Source organism: Bombina bombina, chromosome 1 (genome assembly GCF_027579735.1).
Source record: "Bombina bombina isolate aBomBom1 chromosome 1, aBomBom1.pri, whole genome shotgun sequence".
Classification (NCBI taxonomy): Eukaryota; Metazoa; Chordata; class Amphibia; order Anura; family Bombinatoridae; genus Bombina; species Bombina bombina.
In genome coordinates, this window is record NC_069499.1 from 26133855 (window position 1) to 26144886 (window position 11032).

Sequence of the window (11032 nt, forward strand, 5' to 3'; positions counted from 1 at the left end):
CCTACATGATGATTTCAAAAACCACAGTACCTCCTTGTGAATCGTTTAAACTTAGATTAGCATATTGCCTGGTGGAGAGGTAGGAAACAATTTCTTAAGCCTTTGATGGATAAAAACACTCTGCTGCTCCCTTCAAGCCGCCTTTCCTTTTCACAGCTTCGGTATACAGTAGAACATGAAAATACAAGAAATGGAGCGCAAAAGAAATTCAAGTGTAGATTTATTCAATGTTAAAATGACACACATATATTTATCTACTCACACTGAGGAAACATAGTTCATGCCCATCTGTTGGTCAAATCTGACATGCTGCTCACACGTCCCATAAGACTGATGTAAACTGTCTCTTGCTCACTGTCTAAACTCTGGGATATCCGGATTTCCAACAGAGTGACGGTTGCGGTGATTTGTGGCAGATGGTGTGAGAAATGCCTTCCTAGCAGGGATGTGACACCTGACCCCAACGCGTTTCTCCCGGTATTCGCTGGGCTTTCTCAAGAGGAATGTCGTATAACGGCTTCACCTGATAATTGTCTTTTTATAGCGCCATCTGTGTTTACCCACTAAAGGGGGTGTGTTGTTTAGCTTCACCGTTATTGGTTAACCACTAGCCAAGTAGAAATGATCATTTCTGGGGAGTGTTAATTTTTACAATTACAACATGCTGCGATTAAACTAATACGGGATATTGACTTTACCATATTCATTCTAAACTAAGTGTACAAAAATATAAACCATTCAACAATTCTCATTCTAAAATTCTAACAACGTATGTTGCATTTCATGTGGTGTTACAAATATATAAATACAATTTATATAAACAATTTAAAAAAGTTGTTTGTTTATTTGGGAAAATATGCTTGAAATTCAATATATAAACACCTATATAAAATATATATTTCTTTCATGTAATTAGCAAGAGTCCATGAGCTAGTGACGTATGGGATATACATTCCTACCAGGAGGGGCAAAGTTTCCCAAACCTCAAAATGCCTATAAATACACCCCTCACCACACCCACAATTCAGTTTTACAAACTTTGCCTCCGATGGAGGTGGTGAAGTAAGTTTGTGCTAGATTCTACGTTGATATGCGCTCCGCAGCAAGTTGGAGCCCGGTTTTCCTCTCAGCGTGCAGTGAATGTCAGAGGGATGTGAGGAGAGTATTGCCTATTTGAATGCAGTGATCTCCTTCTACGGGGTCTATTTCATAGGTTCTCTGTTATCGGTCGTAGAGATTCATCTCTTACCTCCCTTTTCAGATCGACGATATACTCTTATATATACCATTACCTCTGCTGATTCTCGTTTCAGTACTGGTTTGGCTTTCTACAAACATGTAGATGAGTGTCCTGGGGTAAGTAAATCTTATTTTCTGTGACACTCTAAGCTATGGTTGGGCACTTTGTTTATAAAGTTCTAAATATATGTATTCAAACATTTATTTGCCTTGACTCAGAATGTTCAACTTTCCTTATTTTTCAGACAGTCAGTTTCATATTTGGGATAATGCATTTGATTTAATCATTTTTTCTTACCTTCAAAAATTTGACTTTTTTCCCTGTGGGCTGTTAGGCTCGCGGGGGCTGAAAATGCTTCATTTTATTGCGTCATTCTTGGCGCTGACTTTTTTGGCGCAAAAATTCTTTTCCGTTTCCGGCGTCATACGTGTCGCCGGAAGTTGCGTCATTTTTTGACGTTATTTTGCACCAAAAATGTCGGCGTTCCGGATGTGGCGTCATTTTTGGCGCCAAAAAGCATTTAGGCGCCAAATAATGTGGGCGTCTTATTTGGCGCTAAAAAATATGGGCGTCGCTTTTGTCTCCACATTATTTAAGTCTCATTTTTCATTGCTTCTGGTTGCTAGAAGCTTGTTCTTTGGCATTTTTTCCCATTCCTGAAACTGTCATTTAAGGAATTTGATCAATTTTGCTTTATATGTTGTTGTTTTTTCTCTTACATATTGCAAGATGTCTCACGTTGCATCTGAGTCAGAAGATACTACAGGAAAATCGCTGTCTAGTGCTGGATCTACCAAAGCTAAGTGTATCTGCTGTAAACTTTTGGTAGCTATTCCTCCAGCTTTTGTTTGTATTGATTGTCATGACAAACTTGTTAAAGCAGATAATATTTCCTTTAGTAAAGTACCATTGCCTGTTGCAGTTCCTTCAACATCTAAGGTGCAGAATGTTCCTGATAACATAAGAGATTTTGTTTCTGAATCCATAAAGAAGGCTATGGGCTCCATGTACGAAGCAGCGAAAGCTGCTCCGGAGCCTTTGCGGGGCAGGTTCGCATATGCGAGCCTGCTTCCCGCAATGTAAGAAGCAGCGGTCATTAGACCGCTGCTTCCTACACCCTACGCCACCTCTTAGGTGGCGAAGCAAAATCACCGAGAGCTCGCTCGCTCTCGGTGATTGACAGCCCCTTCAGTCGCGTGATTGGTCGCGCGACTGAAGGGGCGGGCATTACACACTCCGCTGAGTGTGTAATGATACATACGGGCAAGCGGATCAATAGATCCGCTGCCCGTGTGTAGCGGAGGCGGGCGGACAGCTTCGCGAGTTAAGAAGCTGTCCGCCCGCCTCTTAGTACATGGAGCCCATGTCTGTTATTTCTCCTTCTAGTAAACGTAAAAAATCTTTTAAAACTTCTCTCCCTACAGATGAATTTTTAAATGAACATCATCATTCTGATTCTGATGACTCTTCTGGTTCAGAGGATTCTGTCTCAGAGGTTGATGCTGATAAATCTTCATATTTATTTAAAATGGAATTTATTCGTTCTTTACTTAAAGAAGTTCTAATTGCTTTAGAAATAGAGGATTCTGGTCCTCTTGATACTAATTCTAAACGTTTGGATAAGGTATTTAAATCTCCTGTGGTTATTCCAGAAGTTTTTCCTGTTCCTAATGCTATTTCTGCAGTAATTTCCAAAGAATGGGATAAATTGGGTAATTCATTTACTCCTTCTAAACGTTTTAAGCAATTATATCCTGTGCCGTCTGACAGATTAGAATTTTGGGACAAAATCCCTAAAGTTGATGGGGCTATTTCTACCCTTGCTAAACGTACTACTATTCCTACGTCAGATGGTACTTCGTTTAAGGATCCTTTAGATAGGAAAATTGAATCCTTTCTAAGAAAAGCTTATCTGTGTTCAGGTAATCTTCTTAGACCTGCTATATCTTTGGCTGATGTTGCTGCAGCTTCAACTTTTTGGTTGGAAACCTTAGCGCAACAAGTAACACATCATGATTCTCATGATATTATTATTTCTTTCATGTAATTAGCAAGAGTCCATGAGCTAGTGACGTATGGGATATACATTCCTACCAGGAGGGGCAAAGTTTCCCAAACCTTAAAATGCCTATAAATACACCCCTCACCACACCCACAATTCAGTTTTACAAACTTTGCCTCCGATGGAGGTGGTGAAGTAAGTTTGTGCTAGATTCTACGTTGATATGCGCTCCGCAGCAAGTTGGAGCCCGGTTTTCCTCTCAGCGTGCAGTGAATGTCAGAGGGATGTGAGGAGAGTATTGCCTATTTGAATGCAGTGATCTCCTTCTACGGGGTCTATTTCATAGGTTCTCTGTTATCGGTCGTAGAGATTCATCTCTTACCTCCCTTTTCAGATCGACGATATACTCTTATATATACCATTACCTCTGCTGATTCTCGTTTCAGTACTGGTTTGGCTATCTGCTATATGTAGATGAGTGTCCTGGGGTAAGTAAGTCTTATTTTCTGTGACACTCCTAGCTATGGTTGGGCACTTTGTTTATAAAGTTCTAAATATATGTATTCAAACATTTATTTGCCTTGACTCAGAATGTTCAACTTTCCTTATTTTTCAGACAGTCAGTTTCATATTTGGGATAATGCATTTTAATTTAACATATTTTACCTTAAAATTTGACTTTTTCCCTGTGGGCTGTTAGGCTCGCGGGGGCTGAAAATGCTTCATTTTATTGCGTCATTTTTGGCGCGGACTTTTTTGGCGCAAAAATTCTATTTCCGTTTCCGGCGTCATACGTGTCGCCGGAAGTTGCGTCATTCTTTGACGTTATTTTGCGCCAAAAATGTCGGCGTTCCGGATGTGGCGTCATTTTTGGCGCCAAAAGCATTTAGGCGCCAGATAATGTGGGCGTCTTTTTTGGCGCTAAAAAATTTGGGCGTCATTTTTGTCTCCACATTATTTAAGTCTCATTATTTATTGCTTCTGGTTGCTAGAAGCTTGTTCACTGGCATTTTTTTCCCATTCCTGAAACTGTCATTTAAGGAATTTGATCAATTTTGCTTTATATGTTGTTTTTTTCTTTTACATATTGCAAGATGTTCCACGTTGCAACTGAGTCAGAAGTTACTACAGGAAAATCACTGCACAGTGCTGGAGCTACCAAGCTAAGTCTGCTATAAACTTTTGGTATCTGTTTCTCCAGCTGTTATTTGTATTGCATGTCATGTCAAACTTATTAATGCAGATAAAATTTCCTTTAGTACTGTTACATTACCTGTTGCTGTTCCGTCAACATCTAATTTTCAGAGTGTTCCTGATAACATAAGAGATTTTATTTATTTTAAATCCATTAAGAAGGCTATGTCTGTTATTTCTCCTTCTAGTATACATAAAAGTCTTTTAAAACTTCTCTTTTTTTCAGATGAATTTTTAAATGAACATCATCATTTTGATGCTGATAAATCTTTGTATTTGTCCAAGATGGAATTTATTCGTTCTTTACTTAAAGAAGTGTTATTTGCATTAGAAATAGAGGATTCTGGTCCTCTTGATACTAAATGTAAACGTTTAAATAAGGTAGTTATTCCAGAGGTGTTTTATCTCCCTGATGCTATTTCTGAAGTAATTTCCAGGGAATGGAATAATTTGGGTAATTTATTTACTCCTTCTAGACGTTTAAGCAAATTATATCCTGTGCCATCTGACAGATTAGAGTTTTTTGGGACAAAAATCCCTAAGGTTATGGGGCTGTCTCTACTCCTGCTAATGTACTACTATTCCTATGGCAGATAGTACTTCATTTAAGGATCCTTTAGATAGGAAAATTGAATCCTTTCTAAGAAAAGCTTACTTATGTTCAGGTAATCTTCTTAGACCTGCTATATTTTTAGCGGATGTTGCTGCAGCTTCAACTTTTTGGTTAGAAGCTTTAGCGCAACAAGTAACAGATCATAATTTTATAGCATTATTATTATTCTATAACATGCTAATAATTTTATTGGTGATACCATCTTTTGATATCATTAGAGTTGATGTCAGGTATATGTCTCTAGCTATTTTAGCTAGAAAAGCTTTATGGATTAAACTTGGAATACTGACATGTCTTCTAAGTCAACTTTGCTTTCCCTTTCTTTCAGGGTAAATAATCATTTCGTTCCTTTCCTCACAACAAGGAACAAAAGCCTGATCCTTCATCCTCAGGAGCGGTATCAGTTTGGAAACTATTTCCAGTTTGGAATATATCCGAGCTTTATAGAAACCTATAGCCAGCTCCTAAGTACCTATGAAGGTGCGGCCCTTATTCCAGCTCAGCTGGTATGGGGCAGATTACGTTTTCTTCAAAGAAATTTGGATCAATTCCGTTCTTAATCTCTGGTTTCAGAAACATTGTTTCAGAAAGGTACAGAATTGGCTTCAAGTTAAGGCCTCCTGCTAAGAGATTCTTTTCTTTCCCGTGTCCCAGTTAACACAGCAAGGCTCAGCATTTCTGAAATGTGTTTCAGATCTAGAGTTGGCTGGAGTATTTATGCCAGTTCCAGTTCTGGAACAGGGGCTGGGGTTTTATTTTATCTCTTCATTGTACCAAAGAAGGTCAATTCCTTCAGACCAGTTCTGGATCTATCATTATTGAATCGTTATGTTAGGATACCAACATTCAAGATGGTTACTGTAGGACTATCCTGCCTTTTGTTTAGCAAGGGCATTATATGTCTACAATAGATTTACAGGATGTGTATCTGCATATTCCGATTCATCCAGATTACTTTTAGTGTCTGAGATTCTCTTTTTAGACAAGCATTACCAGTTTTGTGGCTCTACCGTTTGGCCTAGCCTCAGTTCCAAGAATTTTTTTCAAAGGTTCTCGGTGCCCTTCTTTCTGTATTCAGAGAATAGGGTTTTGGTATTTCCTTATTTGGACGATATCTTGGTACTTGCTCAGTCTTCTCATTTTCGTAGAATCTCATACGAATCGACTTGTGTTGTTTCTTCAAGTTCATGGTTGGAGGATCAATTTACCAATCAGTTCATTGATTCCTCAGACAAGGGTAACCTTTTTAGGTTTCTAGATAAATTCAGTGTCTATGACTCTGTCCTTGTCAGTCAAGAGAAGTTTAACATTGATATCAGCTTGTCAAAACCTTCAGTCACAATCATTCCCTTTGGTAGCCTTATGCATGGAAATGTTGGGTCTTAGGACTGCCGCATCAGATGCGATCTCCTTTGCTCGTTTTTACATGCGACCTCTTCAGCTCTGTATGCTGAACCAATGGTGCAGGGATTACTTAAAGATATCTCAATTAATATCTTTAATCCGATTTTATGACACTCTCTGACATGGTGGACAGATCACCATCGTTTAGTTCAGGGGGCTTCTTTGTTCTTCCGACCTGGACTATAATCTCAACAGATGCTAGTTTTACAGGTTGGGGAGCTGTATGGGGGTATCTGACGGCACAAGGGGTTTGGGAATCTCAGGAGGTGAGATTTCCGATCAATATTTTGGAACTCCGTGCAATTTTCAGAGCTCTTCAGTCTTGGCCTCTTCCGAAGAGAGAGTTGTTCATTTGTTTTCAGATAAGACAATGTCACATCTGTGGCATACATCAATCATCAAGGAGGGACTCACAGTCCTCTGGCTATGAAAGAAGTATCTCGAATTTTGGTTTGGGCGGAATCCAGCTCCTGTCTAATCTCTGCGGTTTATATCCCAGGTATGGACAATTGGAAAGCGGATTATCTCAGTCGCCAAACGTTGCATCCGGGCGAATGGTCTCTTCACCCAGAGGTATTTCTTCAGATTGTTCAAATGTGGGAACTTCCAGAAATAGATCTGATGGCTTCTCATCTAAACAAGAAACTTCCCAGGTATCTGTCCAGATCCCGGGATCCTCAGGCGGAGGCAGTGGATGCATTTTCACTTCCTTGGAAGTATCATCCTGCCTATATCTTTCCGCCTCTAGTTCTTCTTCCAAGAGTAATCTCCAAGATTCTGAAGGAATGCTCGTTTGTTCTGCTGGTAGCTCCGGCATGGCCTCACAGGTTTTGGTATGAGGATCTTGTCCGGATGGCCTCTTGCCAACCGTGTACTCTTCCGTTAAGACCAGACCTTTTGTCTCAAGGTCCTTTTTTTCCATCAGGATCTGAAATCCTTAAATTTAAAGGTATGGAGATTGAACGCTTGATTCTTGGTCAAAGAGGTTTCTCTGACTCTGTGATTAATACTATGTTACAGGCTCGTAAATCTGTATCCAGAGAGATATATTATAGAGTCTGGAAGACTTATATTTCTTGGTGTCTTTCTCATCATTTTTCTTGGCATTCTTTTAGAATACCGAGAATATTACAATTTCTTCAGGATGGTTTAGATAAGGGTTTGTCCGCAAGTTCCTTGAAAGGTCAAATCTCTGCTCTTTCTGTTCTTTTTCAACAGAAAGATTGCTATTCTTCCTGATATTCATTGTTTTGTACAAGCTTTGGTTCGTATAAAGCCTGTCATTAAGTCAATTTCTCCTCCTTGGAGTTTGAATTTGGTTCTGGGGGCTCTTCAAGCTCCTCCATTTGAACCTATGCATTCATTGGATATTAAATTACTTTCTTGGAAAGTTTTGTTCCTTTTGGCCATCTCTTCTGCCAGAAGAGTTTCTGAATTATCTGCTCTTTCTTGTGAGTCTCCTTTTCTGATTTTTCATCAGGATAAGGCGGTGTTGCGAACTTCTTTTGAATTTTTACCTAAGTTGTGAATTCCAACAACATTAGTAGAGACATTGTGGTTCCTTCATTATGTCCTAATCCTAAGAATTCTAAGGAGAAATCGTTGCATTCTTTGGATGTTATTAGAGCTTTGAAATATTATGTTGAAGCAGTTTTTGGTAGAAAAGTACTTCAGGCAGCGGTTTCAGTTTGAATCTTCTGCTTATGTTTTTCATTAAACTTTATTTTGGGTGTGGATTATTTTCAGCAGGAATTGGCTGTCTTTATTTTATCCCTCCCTCTCTAGTGACTCTTGTGTGGAAAGATCCACATCTTGGGTAGTCATTATCCCATACGTCACTAGCTCATGGACTCTTGCTAATTACATGAAAGAAAACATAATTTATGTAAGAACTTACCTGATAAATTCATTTCTTTCATATTAGCAAGAGTCCATGAGGCCCGCCCTTTTTTGTGGTGGTTATGATTTTTTGTATAAAGCACAATTATTCCAATTCCTTATTTTATATGCTTTCGCACTTTTTTCTTATCACCCCACTTCTTGGCTATTCGTTAAACTGAATTGTGGGTGTGGTGAGGGGTGTATTTATAGGCATTTTAAGGTTTGGGAAACTTTGCCCCTCCTGGTAGGAATGTATATCCCATACGTCACTAGCTCATGGACTCTTGCTAATATGAAAGAAATGAATTTATCAGGTAAGTTCTTACATAAATTATGTTTCTTCTTCAGCATGCTAATAATTTTATCTGTGATGCCATCTTTGATATTATCAGAGTTGATGTCAGGTTTATGTCTCTAGCTATTTTAGCTAGAAGAGCTTTATGGCTTAAGACTTGGAATGCTGATATGGCTTCTAAATCAACTCTACTTTCCATTTCTTTCCAGGGTAACAAATTATTTGGTTCTCAGTTGGATTCTATTATTTCAACTGTTACTGGTGGGAAAGGAACCTTTTTACCACAGGATAAAAAATCTAAGGGTAAAAACAGAGCTAATAATCGTTTTCGTTCCTTTCGTTTCAACAAAGAACAAAAACCTGATCCTTCATCCTCAGGAGCAGTTTCAGTTTGGAAACCATCTCCAATCTGGAATAAATCCAAGCCAGCCAGAAAGGCAAAGCCTGCTTCTAAGTCCACATGAAGGTGCGGCCCTCATTCCAGCTCAGCTGGTAGGGGGCAGGTTACGTTTTTTCAAAGAAATTTGGATCAATTCTGTTCACAATCTTTGGATTCAGAACATTGTTTCAGAAGGGTACAGAATTGGTTTCAAGATGAGACCTCCTGCAAAGAGATTTTTTCTTTCCCGTGTCCCAGTAAATCCAGTAAAAGCTCAAGCATTTCTGAATTGTGTTTCAGATCTAGAGTTGACTGGAGTAATTATGCCAGTTCCAGTTCAGGAACAGGGGATGGGGTTTTATTCAAATCTCTTCATTGTACCAAAGAAGGAGAATTCCTTCAGACCAGTTCTGGATCTAAAAATATTGAATCGTTATGTAGGATACCAACGTTCAAGATGGTAACTGTAAGGACTATCTTGCCTTTTGTTCAGCAAGGGAATTATATGTCCACAATAGATTTACAGGATGCATATCTGCATATTCCGATTCATCCGGATCATTATCGGTTCCTGAGATTCTCTTTTCTGGACAAGCATTACCAGTTTGTGGCTCTGCCGTTTGGCCTTGCTACAGCTCCAAGAATTTTTACAAAGGTTCTCGGTGCCCTTCTGTCTGTAATCAGTGAACAGGGTATTGTGGTATTTCCTTATTTGGACGATATCTTGGTACTTGCTCAGTCTTTACATTTAGCAGAATTTCATACGAATCGACTTGTGTTGTTTCTTCAAGATCATGGTTGGAGGATCAATTTACCAAAAAGTTCATTGATTCCTCAGACAAGGGTAACCTTTCTGGGTTTCCAAATAGATTCAGTGTCCATGACTCTGTCTTTAAAAGACAAGAGGCGTCTAAAACTGATGGCAGCTTGTCGAAACCTTCAGTCACAATCATTCCCTTCGGTAGCCTTATGCATGGAAATTCTAGGTCTTATGACTGCTGCATCGGACGCGATCCCCTTTGCTCGTTTTCACATGCGACCTCTTCAGCTTTGTATGCTGAATCAATGGTGCAAGGATTACACAAAGATATCTCAATTAATATCTTTAAAACCGATTGTTCGACACTCTCTAACGTGGTGGACAGATCACCATCATTTAATTCAGGGGGCTTCTTTTGTGCTTCCGACCTGGACTGTAATTTCAACAGATGCAAGTCTCACAGGTTGGGGAGCTGTGTGGGGATCTCTGACGGCACAAGGAGTTTGGGAATCTCAGGAGGTGAGATTACCGATCAATATTTTGGAACTCCTTGCAATTTTCAGAGCTCTTCAGTTTTGGCCTCTTCTGAAGAGAGAATCGTTCATTTGTTTTCAGACAGACAATGTCACAACTGTGGCATACATCAATCATCAAGGAGGAACTCACAGTCCTCTGGCTATGAAAGAAGTATCTCGAATTTTGGTTTGGGCGGAATCCAGCTCCTGTCTAATCTCTGCGGTTCATATCCCAGGTGTAGACAATTGGGAAGCGGATTATCTCAGTCGCCAAACGTTGCATCCGGGCGAATGGTCTCTTCACCCAGAGGTGTTTCTTCAGATCGTTCAAATGTGGGAACTTCCAGAAATAGATTTGATGGCGTCCCATCTAAGCAAGTTCCTTGAAAGGACAAATCTCTGCTCTTTCTGTTCTTTTTCACAGAAAGATTGCTATTCTTCATGATATTCATTGTTTTGTACAAGCTTTGGTTCGTATAAAACCTGTCATTAAGTCAATTTCTCCTCCTTGGAGTTTGAATTTGGTTCTGGGGGCTCTTCAAGCTCCTCCGTTTGAACCTATGCATTCATTGGACATTAAATTACTTTCTTGGAAAGTTTTGTTCCTTTTGGCCATCTCTTCTGCCAGAAGAGTTTCTGAATTATCTGCTCTTTCTTGTGAGTCTCCTTTTCTGATTTTTCATCAGGATAAGGCGGTGTTGCGAACTTCTTTTGAATTTTTACCTAAAGTTGTGAATTCCAACAACATT